Source organism: Etheostoma spectabile, chromosome 24 (assembly GCF_008692095.1).
Source record: "Etheostoma spectabile isolate EspeVRDwgs_2016 chromosome 24, UIUC_Espe_1.0, whole genome shotgun sequence".
NCBI lineage: Eukaryota > Metazoa > Chordata > Actinopteri > Perciformes > Percidae > Etheostoma > Etheostoma spectabile.
Window position 1 is genome coordinate 2,048,075 of NC_045756.1, and position 26,688 is coordinate 2,074,762.

A 26,688-nucleotide genomic window follows, 5' to 3' on the forward strand; every position below is an offset into this window, starting at 1 on the left:
TTAGTTTAAGGGTGTGCACGCTTATGCAACCAGGTTATTGTACGTTTTTATTTTTTAGTTTGTTTTTCTATTGAATTGATCACGTTATAGGTCACATTAAAGGTGGAAAAAGTTGTGACATAATTTCTCTTTGCCTCAGTTTTTAAATCACAAAAAACCTGCCATTTTAACAGGGGAGTGTAGACTTTGTCTGTCCATTTCAATTACAGTAAGAGAGGCCCTAAACGTTGCTATAAAATGATAAGCACAAATGAGAATATGATCTTTTACATTACATCCAGAAAGCCCACAAGCAATTTCTACAACATGTAGTTAACGTTTAACTTAGTTTAAAGGGGCCCTAAAATCCATTATTACTTACCAAGATGTCACTAAAACAAAGGCAAATATCAAAATCTACATGCATAATTTCCCTTACATGCCTCATTTACTCATTAAATATTAATTGCTCATTATAAGTCAGTCTATGTAAGAGCTTTAATGAGTGCAAAACGCTTGCGTTAATCCCTGTACAACATGATTTCTTATCACTGCGGTTATCTTTAAACATAAATGTAGTGCTCTGTGTTGCCAGCTATGAATGTAAGGTATCTACTGTTTACAAGGTAACTACTCGTTTGGTAATTCAGATCTGACCTGGTTGATTTCAGATAGTTTCCAAAGGAATCTGAGTGGCTTTAATGGATTTTAAATATTACTTTAGCCTGATTTCCTGAGCTCATATCATCCCGTCTATACCTTGCTGAAGAAGAATGTGTAACTAGTTGAAAACACTGTTAGTTTGTTACTAAACAGAAAATTGGAGTTTGGATCTACTGTGGTACACAGCCAATTCACCAACATCATCATAACGATCTTCTTCTGTGCCACAGGTTGAAACACAAAGCCGTTCCAACAGTAATTGGCAGGGTTTATTGGATAAAATGCATCAAACACTGAGTCTATTACTTATAAATGATATTGGGTTTATGTGGAACAAAGTGTTCCAGACCCTGATGCTAGGTAAAAAAAAAATATGTATACAAATAAATATTCATACTTTTAGGGAACAATTCTGCAGTCGCTAGGCAACTAATGAAGAGGACGTGATTTTTTTGAAGACTTTTATTTAATAGTGCACCTCTGAAAAACATGACATTAATTTTAATTCATAATGTGCTTGCTGATAAGTACTTTTACTTTTTTTTAAACTTTTACAAAACAAATAGAAAAAACCTACATACAAGATGGGCATACAGCATCTGACATTGTTACATGAAGTAAATTAAGTACTAAAAGAAAGACAGAGGCTATATGAGAACATATACAATAACCAAAGTAGTCCAGGGCTTCCGGTCTCATGATTCCGTCAGGAGAATAAATAGAAAACAAAAAAAACGAAAATGTAAAACCATACAACTACATAAAAGCCTGTTGCATATGTTGGTGAATTAGGTCTCACCAAGTAAAGCCAAAAATGGTTTCCACGCTTTCTCATAATAGTTTGGTGCCTCCCCACTACTAAGGCGACTCTGTTCCTAGAAACACAAACCATTTTGTTGAGCCACCTCTTAAACAAGGAGGTGGTGGAGACTTCCAGTTGAGTAAAATCCATTTCTTGGCCGCTGCCATGCCTGTTCTCAGTGCCTGCTTACAGTGGGAAGGGAGGGTCGATGCCCATTCAGAGGAGCCAGAGATTGCCAAGTTACAGTCTGGTTGTATGTTTATTTTATATTGCTTAGAGAATAGATTAAATATATCACTCCAAAAGTTGTCCAGTACTGGGCAGTACACCACATCTATCACACATGGGAGACACTGATTCAAATATTCTATTAAGTTTAGGTTGGGAATAATGCAGTCTATGTATGACTTTAAATTGAACTGACCGATATCTAGAGTTTATGGAACACTTCTGTATACCGGACAGGCTCTCCTTCCATAATTCATGACAGAGGAACTCCCAGTTCTTTTGCCCATTCCTCCCTGAGATGACCGGCACCCGCGGGTGTCTCAAAGGCAGAGATTAAGTGGGAAATCAAGTGTTTTGAGTTTGGTTGTAAGAGAAGTGTATCATAAAAATTATAATTGTGTGGTCTATTTGGGAAATTAGAAACGTGCGAGTGTCACACCTGTAGGTATCAATGAATATATGACCAAGGGAGGTACTATCTTGCCTGGAGCATGGGGAAAGAAGCAAAATGGTTATCTATGTAAAAATCTAAAATGTAACACAGGCCCTTCTTCCTCCAGTCAAAAAAAAAAAAAATCTGTCAAACCTGGTTTGAACAAGTGATTGCCTGTTATTGGGGCATTTACCAAAACATTTGGTAATCCAAGAAATGTTATTATTCGATTCAACATCTTCAAAGAAATACTAAGAACATAATTGTAGCTGAATAACAAAGACAGATTCAATCTTTAGCCAGAGTGGAGAGGAACAGTAATCGTAGGGAGGACCCCACTGCCAGAAAATGAGAGCCCTTGCATTAGCAGCCCAGTAATAATGCCTAAAGACAGGGAGGCCAAGACCAACCACTTTTTATATTCTTCTGCAGATGGGCTTTATAAATTTGAGGAGGTTTACCTGCCCAGACAAATGACAAGACGGCTAAATCCTGTTGTTTAAAAAAAAAGGATAACGGCAAATAAATACGGAGGTTTTAAAAAAGATACAAGAATCTTGGAAGTGCAACCATTTTAACAGCATTGATGCGGCTGATCATTGACAGAGGGCGCAACTTCTACTTCCTACTGTTAGCTTTTAGTCCATCCATCATAGCCAAAAAATTCAATTTCAGTAAAAGTTTGGGGTGTCCGGAGATCTTGGGGCCAAGATACGTAATGTGGGTAGTAAATAATTTAATGATTTTATATAATTCAGAAGGTTAGGAACTTAGACCACTGAGTCTGATAAACAGATGAATAAATCATCAGCATACAGATTAACAAGGCTTTCACCATTACCAACCGTTACCCCATGAATACCTGGGTGACTCCTTATGCCTATGCAAGTGGTTTCCTAGGTAATATCAAAAAGAAGAGAAGGAGGAGGGTCGCCCTGCCTCACAACCCGCTTCAACTCAAAAGATTGGGATCTACTGTATCTGAATTAGTGAGTATAGAGGATACTGGTTCACGATAAATTATCTTTACCCATTCAATGAATTTTTCCCCAAATCCAAATTGTCTTCAGCATGTAAGGCCATTCAATCTGATCGAATGCCTTCTGGGCGTCAAGGGATAAAACAGAAGTCTGTGTATTTGTCCCCTGCACTGAATATGTGGTATTTAAAAGCAAATGGACATTACTAAAAGAAAAACAACCCGGGATAAATCCAGTCTGATTAGGGTGTACTTTGGGGAAATATGTCTACCTAATTTTGTCGCCAAGACTTTAGTTAGTATTTTAAGTCACAGTTTAAGAGAGCAACAGGTGTGGAACTTGCAGGATAAAACTCTTCCCTTCCTCTTTTCAAAAGCAAGCAGATACTGGATTCATAGAATCGCTCACCATTCTCAGTATGAGCAGAACTATTTTGTCATGAAATGATTTATAAAATTCACAGCCAAAGCCGTCTGGACCGGATGTTTTCCCCAAGGGGAAGACTTGAATAGCATATAAAAGGTCAGTTTTAGAAACTTTGTCTGACTAATTTAATAGCAAACAATCATAGTAAAAGAAAAAAAATGTATGTATGTAGTCTGATTGTATGTGCTTTTTTGTGTAATCATTCAGCAGAGCTTCTGATTATGAAGGAAACTGGCTTTTTTTATTTGGAGCACAAAGTCAGAGCGCAGGCTAAACATCCGCCCACTTTCTCGCCTGTGTACAGGCCAGTGTTACCAAACAACAAAAGGATTTTCACTCCAATAATTTCAAATACAGAGCGGAGAATCTGGTGCATAAACATGTTTAGAGGTTACAGATCAGCCTGACGGCACATATTCTGCTAGTGAAGATTCAGCTTTAACTACTGATTGACATTCTCAAGTGGGGGGGGGGCAGTAGCTCAGTCCATAGGGAGTTGGGTTGGAACCGGAGGGTTGTCGGTTCAAGTCCCTGTACGGACCAGTACGGAGTGTGGATCGTTAGCTGGAGAGATGCCACTTCACCTCCTGGGCACTTCCAGGTGCCCTTGAGCAAGGCACCGTACCCCCCCAACCGCTCAGGGCGCTGGTCCAGCTGGCAGCCCACTCACTCTGACATCTCTCCATTTGTGCATGAATAGGACCTGAGCATGTGTGTGTATTTCAGGCCTGTGTGCAGTGATTACTAACAAACAGAGTGTAAATTGTAATTTCCCCACTTGGGATCAATAAACAGTATAAATTATAAAAGTTTCATTCAAAACGGTAAAGAGAGGTTTTAAGATTTTTATCAACCGGTCTCGTTTTTTTCTTGTACTCTTCAAACAAACTATGTTTTATAGGACTTCTCTGACCTCCAAATTTTAAAGCCACAGTAAAATAGCACTAAACGACATTATCTTGCATAATGTGACATCCAGTAGGAGATTTAAGGGTGGCTGCCATCCCCCTTGTTAGCAAAATGACCAAACTGCATGCCCCTTGTTAACCTGCCATCCCCCGCCTCCCCATCCCAAACAGCAGAGTGAGAGCAGGGGCAGAGGGATTTGGTAGAATATGTTAGTCTAGTCTGCCTGAATCAATGATCCTTTGCCTGACTCCGTGCAAGTTAGAATCTATCTAACAGACTAATTGTGTATTGACAAATCTATAGCGCTGTCCGTGGTTCTCAAATGGGCAGATTTGAATTGCAATACTGCCGGCCATTTTCATGAACCATTTTTACATATAGCTATGGAAAGTAATGCACTGTAATTGATAGAGTATGTGTATTCCACGTATTTATTGCTGTATGCACCACACTGACTGCCAATGGTCTGTGTTGGGAGTAATTTTTTTTTTTTTTATTAGATAGTAACAGTGGATAGACAGAAAATGTGGGAGAGAGATGGGGGATGACACGTAGCAAAGGGTCATAAGTCGGATTCAAACCCAGGCCGCTGCAAAGAACTCAGCCTACAAGGGGCGGACGCTCTTACTGCGTGAGCTGGAGGTCACCCCAAAACACAGTGGAGGTTGTGCCCCACGCATGACGGCCACCTCATATCTTCTAAACTCAACTGCAACAGCCCCTGAAAGGACTAGAGGAATTTAACTGTAAAGACCGCTAAACTTAACTGTCATGTGACTGATCGTCATGTGATTTTGTACATCATACAAATTGTTGTGCCTACATTTTTGTACGAAATCATATGAACCCATTGAGGAAAATGTGTTTAACAGTAAGCTTGAGCAAAGTGCAGTTTTATATAATGGGTGGTTGGTTGTAGGTAGGTATTGAATACATTTACTGTGAAAAATCAGGAGTCACTAAAATTGTTTTACATAAAGACAAAAGAGGGATTTTACACAAAAATTCAAAAACAGAATTTCTATTTCTCTGCTTTGCATTACTCCTCCTACTACTTCATCCGCTCCCACTCCCAGCATAAATAAATCTGTACCAATTCCAAATGTTAATATTAGCATTATACAATAGTATTTAATCATGCATTCACATCCTCATCATATTTGCAATGGTGGATTACGCCTCTCAAGCGAGTAGAGGAATCACTTTTACTGTGAAGTGGAGTGACAGAGAGAGGTCTGGCTTACTGAAGCTGGTAATGAGCCAAAACCGTCCCATTCCTGTCCTTTAAACAATGTTTAAGCAGAAACTTTGATAAGTCACAGCCGACTCATTTTCACCCATTTATATTTCACGCTTAATACAAAAAGTCAAATATTCCTCTTTGAATCATATAATGCAATCCTTTGATGTGATCCAGGAGAACCTGTTGAAGAGACGGGAGTCAGAGCGGACAGTTCTCATCAATTACTCGCAATTTATGCAACAGCAACCTAAATGGTGCGAGGTCAGTAAAAATTACCAACAGTTATTATGTGAAAACTGAGCCAAAGGCACAGACAAAAGGTGATATAAAGACTGAGTTGGCTTTTATAAGAGAGACAGAGAGGAGAAAAGCAGGAGAGAAAAAAGGGAGAGAAATCATGTAAGACTACACACTCAGAAGAGAAGGCCAGGGACTATTTTAGATGGTCTCTCCATTCTTTTCTCTTGATTGTGGCCACTGCTGACATAAAGAATATCACGCAGGTCAGCACCATACTAGGTGTTGTCTCTGAGCTTGTTTGCAAAGTGTTTGCATGCAATTACCACACAGAGTATCCACAGTGGCTCAGTCACAGTGGTAAGGGCGAACGCTTTTTAATGGGTTTGTCATTTCTTTTTCAAAAGGGGCTTTGACACAAGAACATTATTTGTTCAGCGGTAAACAAAGACTCCTTGACTTTGTCCCGGGTGTTCTGAGGCCGCCTCAACATGGGCTTCAGCTGTCACTAAATGGCCACATTTCCAGTAGAGCTCCTTTTGTTGTCATGAATTTTAGTGCACTTGGGAAGGAGAGAGAAGAAAAAGCCCATGTCTGCAAGGGCATCTATAAAATTACAGATGACTGGTGCTGTAATCGTTTTTACACTCATGAAAACTAAAAACATGTCTTTGTCTGTAAATTTCCATAACATTAAAAAATAATTTGCTGTTTGATTACAGAGGGGTGTACTACAATGCAAGATTAATAGGTTAGTGTTGAGTTACGTTGAGCCTAAAGCCATGGTTTTCTACTGTATGTTACAAAAGGTGGCTCTCTTTTAACCTGGCTCGATCGCCATTGCAACTCGTGCTGCAGACCGTCCCTGGGTAAAGGTTTCCGATTGAAAAGGCTAAGAAGAGCATTTCTAAACAACTCCTCTGGAAATAGCATCACTCTATGATCTAGTTATTCCACAAGCGATAGCTGAGGGAATATGTTTCTTATAAAAACTTGTTGACCCGTAACGTTACATTAGTAATGCCACCGCATGAAGCCCTCAATACAGTAGAAAAAACTGTGTGCAGGTTTTTTTTGCAACAGGATTATTAGCAATCTGAGCAAGAATATTGTTTGATTTTATGCATAAGGTGCTTTCACTGAACTTCTGAATATGTTCCTGGTGTTCTCTGGCCATTTGCGCATGCAGGCTCTGTTATAATTACTATTAATAATCCTGCACTGGCCACAATGCCATGCTTCGCATCACTGGAATCCCTTTACAACATATTCATAGACTTTCAGAAGGCCTGGGACATTGCAGCATACCAGAAAAGTTGATCCCCATCATTCAGAGGATGTACCAAAACTCATCATATAGCATAGAGCACTACGGCTGGCAGATCCTGTTACCATGGCCACTGGCATCAGATAGGGCTGCCTGCTGTCCCACTTGCTTTCTCTCCTGGCAGTGGACTGGATCATGAGAAGAACGAAAGATCTGGACTTGCAGATTATAGAGCCTTACCATCATCCATTTACCCACAGATGCAGGCATAGACAGCCCTGCTAGCAGCAACGTCTGCCAAGACTTGCCTTACAGTCATACAAGATCAAAGTAATGTGCATCGACAACATCAGTGATGACTCCATCCAACTGAGCAAAGCTGAGCAAGAAGACATGAATGCCTACCTGAGAAATGTTAGGGGCAAATATGGGGGGACATATGCAGACATTTAAGCCCTGAAATGAGAAGGCTAGAACAGCTTTTGTCAAACTGAGGTCCATCTGGAAGGAAGGAAATATGCCAAAACACCCAAATCCCGTGTTACATCCGTGCTGCTCCATGAGAATAGCAACCTCCTTCACCTTCACCACCAGATCTTTGTCAAAAAAAACGGCCAAAACGCCATTTTGAAAATACATTGGCCAAACACCAAGGCTTCTAGACCTGCTACAAACATATGAACACTTTTTTAAAACGTGGTGTATATTATGTACAATATTGTGTATAACAAATCCATATCATATACTAAATACTAGAGATCTTCAACAGGGGTCCAAAACCCTTAGGGTTTTTTGAAATGTCTGAAAACACATTATTATGAATCCAACATATTAGCGAAGATAATCTTTCACATGTATGTTTAACATTAAAACATGATGTATAAATAATGTATAAATATCTATCCATCCACCCAGATTGATATGCAGCTCAGTTTTATACACTATGCAGTAGTGGGTCCCAGCTCCGTCTCTTATAGCTAAGTGGCCTAAAAAAGGTTGCTGACCCCTGCTACATATGCTGCTATACCAGGGGTCAGCAACCTTAGCCACAGTAGCTCAACCAATCGCACACTAGCAATAAGTGAGGATGAGTGTTTTTTGGAAATGTTCCAATCCGCATGCCAGATTCTTTTTTTCACAGCCGTTGGCAGGTGCACAGCCTGCTTTTTATGGTAGTTTGACTTTTTCCCCCTTTGCTAAGACTACTCTGCCTCTGACTGGCTGGTACTCGTTGCCTTCTTCACAGAATGCGGTGCGAAAGAAAAAAAGAAACACTGCCTAAGCAAGCTCGGTAGATGATGGCAGGCTTAATGCTGATATAGCACACTGAAAAACAAGAACTCTTTTTAGACCTTTATTTTCACATGACAGATGAAGACTTGAAAGGGGACAGAGAGGGGGAAGAGGGGTCAAACCCACGGCCACTGCGTCGGGGAGTAAACCTCTATAAACATGTACAGTATGTGTGCCGGCTCTACCAACTGAGCCAAGTGTTAAACTTTAAATGTATATAAATTAAATAGAATACTGTGGAAATTGTAATGTTGTTTTCCCAGTTCATTATTCAGTGATTATTATTCAGCAGCACCAGGAAAAAAAAAAAAAAAATCACACAGTAGAAAAGGCTTCAGATGATGCAGAATCTTAAGGAGATAAGAACATATAGCACAGAGTGAAGTGGATGACAGTGTGGGTTGTTGCAGCGAGCTCCTGCTAAGGAAATGTCGACATCATAAACAACTGCCAGCCCGTTAGAAAGCCCGTACACCCTTCTTACCTGTTATCCCATTTTCTCTGTCTGAGCCAGAGCTGTGAACAACAACATATCTACTGGGGCCTGCTGCTAATGTGACAGCCCCTATAATCAGCCTGGATCTATTTTGCCTTACTAAAGACAAATTAGACATTAGGCCTTTTAGCCGAACCTATTTAGACAATCTTTTTCTGACAAAGGAAAAGCTTGGATAGAGCGTGATTTACATGCCATACAACTTTTTAATTCTCTGAGCGTTTTCTCTCTAAGTTGATTATAGGGTACACATCTATAATTAAATGCCACTCATAATCATGAGAATCTTTGTAGTGGTGTTTGAATTAGATTAAGGTACTGCATGAATTAGATTTCAATCTCCAAATAGCCTGGTGTAGGCGAACATCGTTAGGCCTGCTTATGAAGCCCTCAGCCACTCCATTAAGTTGTTTTCTCATTAAATTCAAAGTATGTGTTCGGTGTGTAAATATCACAGAGAGAGGAAAGTTAGAAAAGTCAGCCAAATCTGCAGCAGCAAATGTATTCTCACTGAACTTATATTCATATTTAAGAAAAAAAAAATCTATTCTGCTCTTTCCGATGCAAGAAGAGATGAGAGAATAACACATCCATCTTTATTAGACCAAAGGGGTAAAATGCGTTATTATACATATGATAAAAAAAATTTGGCTTGGAAATATAGTCATACGGTGGACATACGGTAACTGACCCTCTCCAAGTTCACTAAGCCCTGCTGATCCACAATAATGTCTTACATGCGCTACTAAGAGAAAAGAAGTGTTGAATAGCTTTACATAAAGTGCAGCCAGTATCATTCATCAGCATAAACACACAAACAGAGCTCATAGGAGGAAGGACTTACGAGAACTTAGTGTACTGCATGTTTTAAAAAGTAAAAGAAGCACGAGTCCGGTTTGGATTTTGTTACACCTTTAACAACTTCTACAATGTCTAACTGCCATTCCTGGAGTGAAAAGACAACATGACAATATATGATATTTCCAGAGCAGTGTTTGATAGTAGAAACTGATTGTACAAAAAAAAAAAAAAATTCTAAGGAATGTGTGTCAGGTATTGGCTCCAGTCGCTCAGAATCAAAGACAGACAACCTTCTCAGAAACCAGGGAGAACCATTTCACACCGACGTTCAACGATCACACGGGGAGAAATCCATCACGGAGGAGGAACAAACAGCAATTTCCTCACTGACAGTAGCCTCAATAGACCAGGATGCAATGCAACAACTTCACATCTTTGCAGGTCTGTTTTTGGTCTGGGAAAGTTTCTCTCTTGGATGCTGATTGTAATTTGATTCAAATTATTGGAATATAATGTGAGAGTATCCAGGGGTGGGTTGTGTGTGCAAACTACATGTAGCATTTATTGTCCACATATTGGTGAATGTATATCGTTGTATTTTGTGCACATGTATTATGTTGAGCATATGAATTTTATAAGATACGTCTATTCTACTTTTAGGTTGCACTTTTAACATCAAACCAGGGACAACAGATGACAATTAGGCAACTCTGGCGGTTTACAGTGTTTTATCCAGTGATCAATGAACACTGCCCTTGACAAATAAACACATTTTGTGTCTCTGCTTCTACCATAATAACAAGTATTTTTGGATTTGAATGCCCACCTGCATGTTTTGGGATATGAATGCATTCCCAGTTTACTGAAGGGTGAATTTCACTCAAAATCCTGAGCTTCTGTACAGGAGGTAGGATTACAGAATATGCTACTGTCAAAAACTATACATTTAAATGGAGCTAACAAAATTGAGCTAATTTTAACTAGTTCATATTCAGTTTGGTATTCAATCTATAACAAAGCCTTATAGTCGCTTTATCTTAATTTCAAGAGACATTTACATTGTTTGGAGACAAACAACGAGATGGATGACTGTTCACTGGAAGCTCTTGTAATAAGTGGGCCAAGTGCCATAGGAGAACTCAAAGATGCTTCATTTCCCAAATACAGGAGAGAGCAGCTCACGTTTAAAGTCTTATTCACAGAAAAGCTGATCCAACTAATGAGTAGAGGAGTAACATGACCTAGTGGATTAGACGAGGGAGAACCCAGCAGAGCTCACTGGTTAAACTGTTCTTGTCGTACTGTTTCCCGGAGAAATGTCTCGTGTTAGCCTTGCATGTAATCACCTTCCTGCACATCATATACCAGGCCAGGAAATAAAAATATTAAAATTAAAATATTGCATATTAATAGAAACATTCAAGCTAAATAAAAGATTAAATTTGCATCACAATACTGCTATTTTTGAACTGTAACATTGTCACATTTGTGAGACAGAATATGTTCTACTCAAGGTCCACTTACTAACATGGCTTTCATAGCCGCCCACTTCATCTCAAGGTCTTCATCAACAAATGGAACTGGATCAGGTACAACCAAATATGAAGCGAGTGCCAGCAGCTGGCTAGCTTAGCTTAGCATAAAGGGTGGAAACAGGGGGAAACAGCTAGCCTAGCTTTGTCCAAAGGTAACAAAATCTGCCTACCAACAACTTGTGAGCTCACTAATTACCATGTTATATAATTAATTAGCTTAATCCAAATATCTTAGTATAAAAGCATCAATTTATCATTTAACTCTTTGGAAGAAAGCAACTCACCCTAGTTCCCAAAATGTGGAACTGTTCCTTTAAATAGCTAGCGTTGATGAATCAGAGAGGGATAAACCAACACAGGTGAGGATGCTGGTAATTACTTTCATTGGCAACTTCCAGCTAATGAACTAATCCTCTCCTTGTCCCTTTGTGCAGAGCGTCTGATTTATGTTTGTAGATGCAGTACGGTTTGTTTAGCTCTGCATCCATCAGGGTACAAAAGCTCTTCTGTGATTTGTCTTCAACGGACAAACTACTTAGCTCCAGAGGTGAGAATAGGCTTTTAAGAGTGATTCATGTAAAGTTAAAAGTTACTGTTTGGAGTAAATTTATAGAAAAATGCTGGTCTCTTCTGATGACACAGCACAACAGAGATAAAAAAAAACACCATTACCAATTAACATTATTTCATTCATTGTTTCAATGTTAATACCCCCCCCCCCCCACAACAGTCCATGATAAATAACACTACAAATAGCGTGCTTGTTGATCATGTCAATGAACAGGCTGGAACACACAAAGCTACAATAACTGTGTTTACTTCTTCTTATATTTTTATTCCGATTATTATTATTATTATTATTTCATGTATATTGTATGTAAGTATATTGTATCCTAGTATTTCATTTATATTTATATTCTGTGCTGTGTGACTGATGTATGTTTGCTGCTGTAACACTATAATTTCCCTTTTTTTGGGATCAATAAATATCTATCTATCTATTCAAAGTTTCCATTTTGATCTAGATGTACAGTTTGGGCACATGTGTTGGAAGAAGTACACAGATCATTTAGTAAAGTAGCAATGTATTAATGTTAAAAATAAAATACTTCAATACAATACAAGTCCAGCTTTCTTGAGTAAAAGTACAGCAGAAAAACCCACTTTGTACCCAAAGTAAAAGCATCAGAAAAACAGCACCTGAGTGTATTGTATTGAATTCTTAATATGAATTCATGAGTAAGTAGCATGTTACTGTTATTTTTAACTAGGCCCTCTCCAAAAGGATCACAATATAAATCTAAGGGGCACATTTGTATTTAGAAATTAAAATTTTCCTAAATACTTGCATTTTCTTAAGGAAATATTAAATAATTTTAGCTCGTTGGGCCCTTAAAGAGTTATTTAAATGAAACCATGTGAGAAGTTTAAAAGGGAAATCAGTATTTATACAGTATGTTCCCTCCCTTTGGCCACTCAGCTGTTTTGTAAGAGGGAGATACCAGAATTAGAGGGTATTCTATCTGGAGTTAGGCTTCCTCAGGGCGATGTCTATTTCGATGCAACTGCCTTAAGGCCTGGTTCAAAGGCTGAGCAAAGATAAAAGCCTGGAGAGAGGGAGAGCGGAGGAGAGGGAAATGAGATGATGTTGTCTGTCATTGCTTGTTAGAAACAAACTGTTGAAGATCATTAAAGGTCCCATGCTTTCAAAACTCAGACCTCAGGCCTTGAAAAAAACAAGAGAGAGAATGAGGCGCTCATAATCAAAATGAGAGTCCTCACACCCCCATCTTGTTTGCCTCTCGGGTAGTGACTGATGTTGCACTGCTCTGCGGACGTATCACACAATCCATTATTAGGTATCCTCAGGGTGTTTTGCCATCATGTTAGGGTCAAAACACCTCTCAAAACAACATCTTCATAAATTTGTGGCTTTATTGGAACGTCCTGGATACTTGGCATGCCACCCCCCGGGTTCAAAAAGAAGTCCAGTTGCTGCAGGAAAGAGCATTACCGAACAATGGCACAATCACAGCGACATGGCTGACAGTATGGGAGAATAAATGACAAAAATTAAGGATAAGTGCTATTCAAAAGCGGCGTCCAAAATCAATGAAAAAGACTTCTAGGAATGATTAAATATGTCAGTTGAAAGGCAATTCCCATTAGCGCGTGGTCAAAGTATAAAAAAAACCTGTCAATCTACATCAACCTGAGATTCACTGGATAGTCAAGCTATGAAAATGCAAATGGGAATATTTCCTTTTCATTAAACGTTTGTAATTAATTTCTTAAACAACAGAGGACCTCCTCCTCCACACATTAATTTCATCGGCCTGCGGAGGCACGTCTAGCCTTTTCCAGAATTAGCACAATTATCCACCAATGAATAACGATCACTGAGCCATTTGCGATTGCTTCTGGCTCTTTCCTCTCCATTTTAGTTACATTATGTCTAACTGCCTGACAATAGCGAGCTCATATTTGTCCACTATATGAACGCATGACTTATTGAAACTCACAGCTATATCTGCTGCCACTTCCCTTGGGTGCTCTCACTTTGTCATGATGTTAGATTATAAAAAAGAGCGAAGAGATGGATTTGCAATTTCTTTCCAAGACGCCTTTCTGCAGCTGTCAGAAGTCTTTTTAAAGAGGCTCGTATCTCCTCTGCTGCCTCTTGTACTAACAAAGCAACGGCAAGCCTTGTGAAAAATGTAAACCAATAAGGGGAAAAGAAGCTTTTTGCTGTCACAATCTGTAAACTGTTGACAGTCCATTAAAGGTACAATAAATTCCATAGTATTATGCTGCAAAATCCCTGATGTGCATTGTTATCGCTACTGTCATACGTCAAAGGAAATGCAGATTTTAGCAGGTCTTTTGACTCTGAAAAAGCTTTGCGGCAAATTTCAGCAGCACTGGGAGAAGTCCCCTTTGAGTTTTTCACGGTGTATACAACAACACAATCTGCAGCTCAGAGTTCACTGAGTAGCTGACCCCTTCAACCTCGCAAGAGAAAGACTTTCCTTTAACATCCCAGATACAACAACTGCCTCATACAGTGCGTGGCGAGACATGTTGACTGTCTTTCAGAGGCGGGACAAAGTCACAGGGCCTCTCGAACAAAAGACGACATTTAGAAAACTTAGTTTTTAGATACTTCATTTTCTCCTAGATAAGAACGAAATTCCTATGGGCAGTTTAATTTGATTGAATTTGAATAATGCCCTCATCTGAATGAATGAGGTTTAAAAGTTACTAAAATGACCTAAAATAATAAATAAATTAGCTAAAGTATTATTTATTGACCAAGAGGTTATAAATAAAAACATGTTCATTGGCTTCTTTTGCATGACATCCTAAACAGTTCAGTAGTTGCTATGAGTATTCTCTCTCTCCGACAGCTGCTGAGGGTCGTTCTCCATGACGATGTCCAGGTGAACATCCCCTGTACAGTGTAACATCGCCTACTGTAAATTATTATAATAAATTATTATCTTGTCCAACTTGCGACTGTAACATCCCCCAACCGCCTCCTATCTACAGTTAGTCATGGACCGCTCTATTTTAGAAATGTTTTACGATTTTACTGTATCAAATCAAACCATGTATTCTTTATTTCTTTCACAGTATGATTCAATCTTCTGTAACATTTTGTGCATAACATGCCCAAAGAAGTGGGACAGGTTGCCCAATGTTGCAACGATGGAGAGTCCGGCTGCTCGAACCACTGGACACCACGAACAGGAAGAAAAAAAGACGTTTAATAAAAGTTTTTAATACATTTTTTAACATAATTTGAGTTTTTTTTCTGTGGATTAAAAGTTATACAACTGAGTTTAAGTCTTATAATAAATTATTAAAATTGTAATAAAATTTAAATTAAATTAAAGGTTATCCAACTGAGTTTAAAGTGTTATAATAAAATAATTAAAATATTAAGTGGTAAGAGTTAAGTTATGTATGTTAGTCACAGCAGTTTGTTTTCTCTTTTAAACACTGGATAATGTAAATTTGCTTGGGAAGTTTAGCAGGGGGGGGGAAGTTTGATTAAATATTGGTATTGGTGATAATGCCATGGATTTATTTATGCATGGATTTATTCTAAAGGAGTCAAAGTAGGTTTGTTTTCATTGTATAATTTTGTTTGTTTCCAGAAAAACTCTAGTCCCGTCTCTGAATGGCATTTTATTTATTCATTTGTGTGGCTTACTTAATTTTTCTGAGGCAATCAGTTTAAGCTAACTTAAAAAGATATAAAGTAAACACACCTTAACCCTAATAGTTTCATTAACTTACCTTTTTCAAGGAAAACTGCAACTTAATTGGTTCCTATTTTTTGTTAAATTATATTATGAGGGCAACAGTTTATTTAGTAAGTTTACATGAATAATAGATGCTTTTTAACTTTCAATTCTAATGTTAAACAAAGCGAAATAATGTGGCATGCCTTGGTGTTATGTGTTATATGAGTTGTGTTATTCTTGTGACACAATTACCATAATTTCAGTCTGATACTTGTGTCAAGGAGTTTTATCAAATGGTCCTGAGTCACTGGCGTTTAAGTCAAGTAGCAAGTATTTATTTATTTTTTTTGTTCCTCATCAAATCATGACCCGACACTCAAGTCCACACCCGTGGAGTGTATAACTGTCATTTGTTGATTGGTGGTGTGTGTCTCTCCTTTTTGTTTTTAGCTGTAGATGACATCACATCACATCACATCACGGCATTTCAGGTGTGTAACTAAAGTTTAAGACAGATAAAAACTTGAGCTATCTGAAATATCAAAGACAAATGGCAGGCTTTGACATCAGCTCATCAGAATAAAGAGCAGGGGCATCTTTCTTTGCACCAATATTCATGAAGGGAGAGCTCCAGCTCAGAAGTACCCATTTTTATTCCATCAGCTGCCTTGGTAGAGCATAATGCAACACAGCTACTGATCTGTCATCCTTTGCGAGACAAATACAAGCCTTCTTTGACAGCTTGTTTTGTCATTTGAACCACTTGATGCCGGTTTCTTTTGTTGCGTTTAAATCTCTCATCACTGTCATTCTCTCCATCTGTACAAAACATTATGCCTCCTTTTTTAGGGGTTTGGAAAAGGTGGATGGAAAGTAGGTAAAGTTCAACAAAGTTCAGGCCAATGCTGACTGTATTATGCCCATTCAAGGCAGGCTAGTGTCAAGGAGGAAGTCTGTGAAACATTTGAGTTAGGAAAGTACAAGGCACTTAAAGGCTTTCATTGTGGTTGAGGTCAGTGCTATTAGCCTGTAGCAAATGAGGCAAGTAACCTCAGGGCAAACAACTTTGTCTCAGAGAGGATTTTGTGGGCGTGTGGTGAGAAGAGGAGGTCAAGCACATAAAAACTATCTGCTTGTATGTAGATATATCCGCAGTGTGTTTTATAAGTGTTAAAAGAATCCCTCTCCTAATGCTAACTTCAACAGCAGCTTTTAATTTGAAAATATTCAATGGAGTCAACCTCATAAAAATGTGCCCACACGTTTTATAAGACTCCTAATTTATAATAATCAAGCCTAAAATCTCCTCAATGACTCCCTCCACTTATCTCCAAATACCTATGAATTTGTAGCACTTATGTCATTATGCTGTTATAAAGTGGAACATCAGTTCCAAATATCTAGACATGAAAAGGAAAAGAGCTCTCAATCTCATTTTGCTCGGCTTGTATAGATCTGCTACTGCAATATTTTTTCATTTCTCCTCTGGGAACCTGGACCTTGATCAACCATATCAATCCACAGAGTGACACAGTCTTTATTACATGCATGGCAACTCAGGAGGGGGGGGGGGGGGGGGGGGGGGGGGGGGAGGATGTGATGAGTTAATGGCAAGGAACAATTTTTGTTACTGATGGCAGTTGTTGTTCAGTGTATCTCCATCATGCTGTGGATTTACCGGCACAGAGGACAGAAGAAACCTGACCATCGGGAAATGAGTTGCTAAGAGCTTCAGGAACTTTTTTAAGAGACAGAGCTTGAGAAAGGTCTTAGCGATCAAATACAAAAACAGGTGCAGGATCCATTATATTGAAGTGTTCTGACCAACTCTTATGATTTAAATGGCATTTTTAACCTTGGAGACAGTAGTTGTTGAAACCACAAGGTCCATTTAGTAGCTGTTCTTAGGGTTTCAATCGAGTTCTCATCAAATCGTAGAAGTTCAAATTTCCGTTTATCTGAGCACTTTAAGAACATCTCATCAATGTTGGCTTCAAGTTAGAGTAGGATGGAATCTTTATTCTTGATCTAGGGGAACATAGCTGACAAAACTGATCAAAAGATCATGAAGTACTTCAACTTTTGGTCCTTTAAATGCTCAGAATCAGTAACATTTGTATATCTCCGATTCAATGACAACTGGGAAAACTATCTGCAGATGAAGATTGTGTAATGCAATAGAAAGCTCAAGGACAAATAAATGGACCTTGGGTAAGAGTATTTTGTCAAGCACAAGCAAACAGTATAGGCCAACAAAAGCAAGTTTTAACATAGATTTAACATACAAATCAATCAAGTACTTTACAATCAATTACTTTCTTGAACGTTTAGTCATTTTAGGGTTGCCATTTTACTCGATGACCACACTATCGCAGTTTATATAAACTATCCTTTAAAATAAATCAATCTACCTTTCCCTTGTGCTACTTTCTCCACTACGACAAGTAAACGCCATTAAGTGCCAGTCCTTAAAGAGCACCATTAGAGATTCTTCCAAGCCCACTTCACCCATTCAAAAGCCAAACAACCCCCTCAAGTGCATTCACAGACCCTCAATGTTCCTTTGTGGGTTTCATTGTTGTTCAATGTCACATTAAGCCGACTAAAAAAGTCACAAGATAAAAACTGAATCACTGAGTAATCTTCTAAGGACAAAACCTGTGGACAATGGTAATGTCCTAGGTGGTGATTTACTTTGGTTTCCGGCATCAAATTATATCACTGGCACTTTTTGGTGTTTATTTTGGAGGACAAACGTATTATTTCAGGAGAAATTATTTTTTGGGCTTTTTATGGCCTTAAATTGACAGGATAGCTTGAAGACAGGAGGGAACAGAGAGGAGGGACTACATGCAGCAAAGGGCCGGGGTCGGATGGGGCGCACACTCTACTGGGTGAGCTAGAGGTTGCCCCTTCCAACCCATTTTAATCTAAGCTTTCAATAGTCTCTTATTTGCATGTGTATTGGTATTCCACTATTACAATGGTTTAAGTGCAATTACCAGCAGTTCTGAGAGCATTTTAGAGGTGTTTCATTCTCCTAAAACACAAAAGCATCTATTTTTCTCAGCAAAATATAGATTATATAGAAAGACGGACCATGTTTAGCCAGTAAAGTTTTGTGGAAGCTACTGACTGCTGTTAGGAAATTCAATTTTAACTCCAAGTTTAACCAAGGACAACAAAAGTTGTCACTTCCCTTCACGGTTTGGATAAGGTCTTACACGTCACATTTAGCCAAACAAACGTCTGGAACTACAGTACCTGTACATGGGAATACAATGTATACTGTGGATACACTGCAGGCTGAAAGCTCAGTATCCTAATAATTGGTCAATAACACGTGGCCTTACAGTGACTTTAGAGAAGCCATGGCCAAACTCAGCCCCATGGGGTGTTATGTCTACGTGAAGGCCAATTCTAGCTCAAGGTTTTGTTCTGCACTAAGAAAAGCCGATATCTCAGCTCCTGTGTCCATGTGGACGTTGGTCTGAGGCTCGCCTCGAACATTTATTGCATCTTATATCTGTCACTCTCTCTTCCTGGCTTCCCTGTCTACATCAAATGAAGGCAACCAATATCCCCAAAAGCTTAAGGGAGCACTATGAAACAGTAGCTTCAGAAGCCTTACCACATGTCACTTCTGTCCAGAGCAGGCTGAGTTTCTATGTTGCAAATATGAGCCTTGGATTGTCGCTTCTCCTTGTCTCAAATTCCTAATGCAACTATTTTTCATTTGCAAAACCGTATTATGCTTATTATTGACATGTGAAACAAAATGAAGATGTCTACAGTACAACATATCTTGCAAATATGTATGTGGATACTGAACTGAGCCGTTGGTTAAGGTTAAGCAACTGCACCATTTGATTAGGGTAAGATTACGATAAAAGACTATGGTATAAAAAATATATTTCATTGCACGTCGGTAAAAGGACACAATCTCTGCTCTCCCACATAAAAGGCAGACACGCTGCTGTACATGCCAATTCACCACTTTGACCTCCAGGGCATGACTTCCTTTATAGGCACTAACATTAGCATTGGACATAAATTGCAACCTGCTAAATTGTCCAATATGAACGTAATTCCTGGAATACTGTAGGTGCCGAGATAATATAGTGTGTTAACCGCAGAACAAGAGTAAACTGATGAACCACTGCTCTCTGCAAAGATAGCCGCACATCTGCTCCTTGGTTGGAGAAAAAAATGCACTGTCGCACTGTTTCTCTCACAAAAAGCAGCATGTGGGAAGAAGAGTTTTGGAGATAGCATCTGCACTGTAAGTACACGTGTTTTATTTTAAAAACCTAAGTTTCTCCTGTTGGCCTGCAGGGCGTGGCTGTAATTCCCCGTCTTTTTGACAACTGTAACTGTGAGAAGAAAGGCAAAGCGTTTTTTTGTGGCCCGTGGTGGGTTTGTTTGCTAGGTACGGTACAGCATGAGAACACACTTAAAATGTAAAGTTAAACTAGCAAAACACCTGCTGAAAGGAAGCCGGGCCACACAGTATAGGCTCATACCTGCCGGAGACCAATACATGGCTTAAAACTCACTTAGAATGAAAATTGTTGCAAAGGCAGGTGTTATGGTGATTTTGCAATGGATGCCATGCTTACAGAGTGGATGTACTGTATTACAAAATCAGGAGGTGGATGTTAGAAGCCAGTCTTGGAGCAAAAGCAGCGACTTGGATATGTGTTACATGAGGCTGATTATGCATTCTCACCAGCAGGCTGATAGTGTCAAGACCATCTTTTCTGAGTCAGACCCAAGTGGGATGACGTTTGGAGAAGCTGTGTGCCATCCCTCTTTCTTCTTATCCCCCCGTGTGGCAGCAGATGGGGCTCCCTGGCCTGGTGACACAGACAGAAACATAGAAACATGATGCTGCTGAATATTCGTGGACAACCCTGGTAACCAAAACCCTGAGGAGGCAGTGGAGACTTCCTGGAGTTCAGTTCCTGCCTTAATGAGGTGGAAGTCTCATTTGAACTTGCCTAAATGACACTTTACTGCAGGAAGGTTAATTTCCATTGTCATCAAGGCAGTACCCTTTGCAAAGGAGCAACGGTATTTGTGCAGCACTATTTAAACTAAAGCTGTCTTGGTTTTGTAAAAGTTTGTTTCAGTTTCTCTTCAATTAGAAGTTCCTCTAGGCATTATCCTGATATGTTCAGTGCTCTGAGACGGTTTCATGTTTAGAGAAACCATAACCCATGGTTAAGACTATCATGCTGGCAGGAATCCAGTCTGCTTGCGTGTCCTTTAGAAAGAAGTTCTATTAGCTCCCAGGGTGTTTTTCAGTAGCTAACCCTGTGCTCTGACCTTCATGTGGAGGGGGGCCAAGCAAAAACAGAATTTCCCAGCGGGGATCACTAAAGCATGTAATTCATTCATTAATCCTTCTCGCCTCCAATTAGTAATATATGCGTACAGCTGATATGTGGGTTAAATATGCGTGTACTACGGATTTTATGAAAATGCCCTGGCTTCTGTATTTGCATAGTTAGAGTTTAGGAAAATGTAGTAATGGCCCTTTGTTTTCAATATGGAATAAATAAGAAAAACTACAAGTAAAGCTGGATTGAAGGTCCACCATCATTTCAAAAATAAGAAGAAATAAGCATTATGAGACGTTTAGATATATAAGTTTACCTTCCTGGTTAAAATGTGTATGTCATTGTGTATTTATTTTTATACGTTTTACTGATGACAGGTATTAGTCATGTTGTTTTGTTGGCAGTGTGTTGTTGCCTAGTAACCTGGATTTCTGTGTATTTGCTTTGCATCACAGACCACAATAGAAATAAGTCTTGGATTTGAGTTAAAAAAACAACAGTTGTTATAGAATTGCAGGTATACTTTTAGTAAATATAACTATTAGGATCATTACATTATGACTCAAATAAATTGTGGTTATATGTTTTGAAAATAACACATTTTGCTACCCAGTTGCAACAGAAATGATAGTGCAGGTTCCTTTTTCATACAGTACACCTGAAGTCAACATTATCAAAGAAGGATTTGGGGGATTTTTCATTGGATTTTGACGTTGATACCTGATGCAATTCCACCAACAGTTCACTCGTAGTCTTCTGCTCCTTAGTGCAGCGGTGATTTACTCGTTGAACATCATTGCAACAAACCAAAACAATATCTGGTGGTTTTGTTAATATTTTCAGCACTTAGTACTTACTATATTACGAATAAACTGATAATGACATGTTGATGAAATCTTGACATTAAAATATGCAAAGAACATATATGCCACAAGGGTGTGAGGTCAGGACAGACAGATGGCTCACAGTGTGAACTGGAGTGAGCGGCAACATAAAAATCTGTCACCCGGCGTCATGCTCTCAAAGCTAAATCAAGTCGGTCTCTCCAAGACGCAAGCCATCGTTTAATGTGAGTCACTGTGGTTAACTCACCCTAAAAAAGGCAGCCATCAACAACCATCTCCCAGGCTGTGTGATTGCAATGACTTTGCAACAAACGACAAGTCATTGTCCTTAATTTAATTAACTTCCATCTATGTTGGCTTAATTGTTTGTGACAAGACGTTCTCCCAGACATGGACTAGCAGGGTGACGGGGTAAATGGTATGGCGATGAGTAATTAATGTGTTTACTAATTGGACTGGAAGCTGTTGAGTTATATGTGGATCATTGGTGTTCACTTAAATTAAACAAAGTTATCCTTGATTGCATGGATAAAGAGATTCCTGTGCATTGTCTCTTGAAAAAAAGACTTTATCTTTCAAGGCGCTCCTGTGCATTTTGTGTTAGTAGACAGGCAACAATTTGGTTTTGAGATTAGTTCATTCCATTTCAGATGTGGCCAGCTGACACACCTGAGCACCTCTGATGTGTTGTATGCATTAAAGCAGTCCACTGAGCTCCACCATCTGGCTTGTTTGTGATAACCCAAAAGGACAGTTAGCACTTCAGAATTACAGCAGCTGAATTCTATTGTGCCTTTTGTTAAATAAAGCCCCTTTCACATTAAGAAGGCTTTGACAAACTTAAGCGTTTGTCCTTAATGAATGTGCCTATTAAAACGAGCACCCACATCAATGCAAAATACTTAAAATGTAATCAATTTTATTATGGAAACTGAGGGTAGGCATTTACCTAAATATGTACTCTGTCTGAGTGCTATTCAAATAATCTTAAAGCGACTCTAATTTAAACTGCCTGGTATGTGTTCTGCTTCTTAGGGCAAACATTTCCTCTATATTATTAAGGAGACAATTTAAGATGACTCCTCCACAGTAAGTTTGAGACACTACTAGTTTTAAGGGGTTTTAGTATTTAAAGGCCCAGGCCCATCCAAAATAAACCAAAGCGGTGCCCCCCTACACTAATATTTGAAACAAACGATTGAAGTTTGCTATTGCAGCTAACCCTAACCCTGGTTGACAGATTTTTTTAATGAACACATCATCGCTTGACAAAACATTTTACCCACTGACAGTCTGTAGTCCACATAAGGGACTAAATACAGTAAAAGCACTTAAAGACTGGAATATACTTTGAAGAAGCTGTTTTTTTACTAACTGGATGGTTCAGTGTCTGAAGCTGCGAAAAATGTTTTGTTAGGACATACAGTACCACATGCTACACATTATGTTTATATTTTGCCTCTACTAGTTTTCACACCGTTTTGATCCCACATATATTGTAGTCTGACATCCCACTGAAACATTTCCAGTTGTGCAAGCTATAGTTGGACCGCACATAACTAATCATCACATAAATCATATGAAATCTACAGTTAATGTCAAGTTTGGGTGTCATCCCTTTAGAGAGAAGAATAAATGGCTTCTTTCTAGAGCCATTATTTTCCAATCAAACGAAGAAAATCCATCATATACTGTAAGAGGAAGATGAAGCCACAAGACATAGTGTATTTTGAGGAAGGGACAGAGCTCTCAGCTCTTCTTCTTAATGGGAAAAAGTCAGTCTATTAGTCTTACTTTACTATTCCTGCCATGAAACAGTTTGTTACTTAAAGATATATCAAAGCAGTAATTACCAAAAGGTCAAACAACTTCCCTAAACAGCAAGTCATTCAGTAATTCAGCCAAAGCAGCTCCTCCAGTGCAAAGCTACACAACAGCGTTTAACCTGCAGGGTGGGCTGCCCCAGCACCGGTGCTGAACTTTGACAATCATGAGTTACACATGACCTCCAGGTTATAATCTTGTCCAACAACAGCAGTGCATTTAATCCGGTGTCAGAGGGGAAATTTCTTGCTACACCGGACAGATGATCACTGGATTGGAAGATCCAACGTCTGGGCATTGTTTGATTCCAACACCGTGATCAAAATCCCATTGATGTCCCCCCTCACTATAATACAACATGTGATTTTAGCTCTGCGAGGATACTGGCTAATCCCTACAGGCAAGGTACTGTGATGAAATTTGGTGCTGGCTTCTATAGATACTGTCCAGCCTTTTAATATGACACTGGTTCTTTCTCCTTAGAAGTAATAAGACAATAGACAGGACTTAAGGATAACAAGGTCGCCCGGCGGTAAAAAGCTGAGATAACGAGCCTCCTGATAGACAGCTAAGGTAAGAAGCAGCAGGGAATTTGGAGCTCCCCTCTCATTACCAGCTTCTCACCCTGCGATTCAAAAGTTTGCTCCATGTCGAGAATATGCTGGTGTACAAGCTGTGACATCTCCTTAACCATGAGCCGAGGACGGCAGTAGCTTGTTTTCGCCATTTTGACGACAGGCTTGGATTTAGTCTAGTTGACAGCAGAACTCTTTGGGATCAAATGCTATGGACTTGGATAATTTGGTTGATTTTCAGAATTTAGTGCTGCTATACAGTATCACACACACATTTTCACGGCGAGGAATCAGTGCAGAAAACAGCTGTTTTATTAATGTGTTTAATACCATGTCTACCAATGAGTCATATTTTCATTCAACTGAAATATTTTGCTCAGTATTGTGGAGACGTTACTGTGTGGGCGAAGACCAAGAGAAAAGAACATTAGGGCAGCAAATTTCTCCCTTTCTCACTCCTATTCCAGCAAAATTACTTCTCTAACTGGCTCTAGTTTAAAAGCAAATAAAGGTGCGTAGTGTTGATTAAATTAGGTGCTTAGGCAAATAATTATGTGTGTTAATTAAAGGTGCAATATGTAATATATTTACTGTTTTTAATCAAAAAATGGCCAATGAGTCATAAGATATGAAGTATGTTTTCTGACAACAACGCTAATGCCAGTATTTTCTCCTTTTGAAATTTCCGTTTTGTGACGGAATATCTGTTTGTGTTTGGTCCTGTGCGTTGGTATCAACAGCTGGGCCGGGTGGCCAGATATACCTGTAAAAATGTAATCCCAGCGCGCTACAGCTGTAGTAACGTTACAGCCATGGAAGCAGCACACAGAAGAAGGGGATCAGTGGAGATAGATTCATTTTACAGGCCCTAAAAAAAGAAAAACGTAAATATTGGAGATGCATTTAAAAGATGGAGACAGCTTAGAGCCTAAAAGGACACCCCCTAAACAGGTAAGGGTGGAGCTTCATCCAGGCATTGTCATTTTCATTCATTTTAACATTCCAATGCTCGCATTAAATGACACAGAGTATTACCAGTTAGATACTCACAAAAAAAAATGTAGACACAGCCGGTGAAGTGATCCTGACTGGTGCTAACACCGCCATACTAATAAATGCTAACTGCTTATGTAGGATCCATGACATATATCCGCAAGTTTGACTTCCTCATAATGGCGACATGCAATTTAACAAAACACACTTTGGCAAAAAAAAAAAACATAGCCTGAATTGTTGGTATACAACATTATGTTGTTATGTTATTGTGGCCAACATTACCATTGCAGCTTCAAGGTTATAATGTGTTAGACAGTCAGATGAGCGAGAGCATGGACTTTTATAACCGTCAACACAGCAGCATCTAGCAGTCTTGCAGTAACCTTTTAAATGCTAGCTGTCAGTAGTACATATTGGACCTTTAAAGCAGAAGGCAGGCTTTATTCTGGACGGTTCTTTGTCAACAAATTCAATGAAAAGACCAAAACCAGCATTATTACCATTATTATATTTATAATGTTATCCTGTTTATGTTAGTCTTTGTATAAACTTGTAGCTTTTACCTCTCCTGCACAGGGCTTTTATATGAACGTTGTAAGGTACAGTGTGGCTCTATGTATATTTTGCAATAGCAGCATTTTGTTAATAATGTGCAAACAGATAAATAATAAAAACAAAATAATGCCTTAGTCCATCTGTCAGTACTTTCAAACCTCTCAGCCTGTCTCTGCTCTCATCTCATGCCCATTTGTTCCTCCTGAGGATGCAAATCCTTAAAAACAGGTCATGAATATTTAGTTGTCATTTTTTTTAAGAAATGCTAAATTAAGCAGCTGGACACTGTAGTTTTTAGGAAATGTCACTCAAACAGGATTATAAAGTGCAATTGTTGGGGACTATTTTTAGCCGGGAATTTGGTGCGCCAGTGAGTATTTACAGTTGCAGGATGATGATATTGACTCAAAATACACTACAGTGCAACAGTGTGGCTCATTGGTCTGTTTTAAATAGCTTTTTGGCATAATGAAGATACGTGGCACAGAGGAATAGGCTATATCAGACTCTGGCTACACAGACAATAGGCTGAGATCAATTAATTGTTGGTCTTGGTTTTTTAATGGGCTTTGTTGACAGAAAGACAAATATAGAACATCACCAGACATACCCAGTGCTACTACTGCCACCCCTCCCATGGATATACAGTACATATCTTCTATTCAAGAGGATCAATGATCTGCCTTAAAACCTTTTAGAAGTGTTGAGAAAGAACAGGCTGCCAACTGCAGCCACCATAATGATCATTGTGCGTGCGTGTGCATGTGCGTGTGTCTGTGAGTGTGTCTGTGTGTGTAAGACTGAGAGAGAGATCCATGCGTGTGTTTGTGTATCTTTCCAAAAAGCCTCCTGGTCCATTGGCATTCTAATGAACCAATCTGTGTCTGCACGAACATTGAGGGGTTAATAGGATGTTCACCTTGGGGATGCCAAACCGAGAAAAAGCCCTCTGGAAATGTTTTAAGCACCACCACCTTCCCATGATTCCCAGCACAGGGTGCCTGATTTA

General features: G+C 39.1%; 1 protein-coding gene across 1 annotated transcript in view; it reads right to left on the bottom strand.

Moving 5' to 3' along the window:
• ncam2 (neural cell adhesion molecule 2) overlaps nucleotides 1–26,688 on the bottom strand; it is a 369,830-nt gene that overhangs the window by 277,312 nt on the left and 65,830 nt on the right. The window contains 1 exon segment of the mRNA XM_032506714.1: nucleotides 20,272–20,398. The gene's annotated coding sequence lies outside the window, so the exon portion shown is untranslated.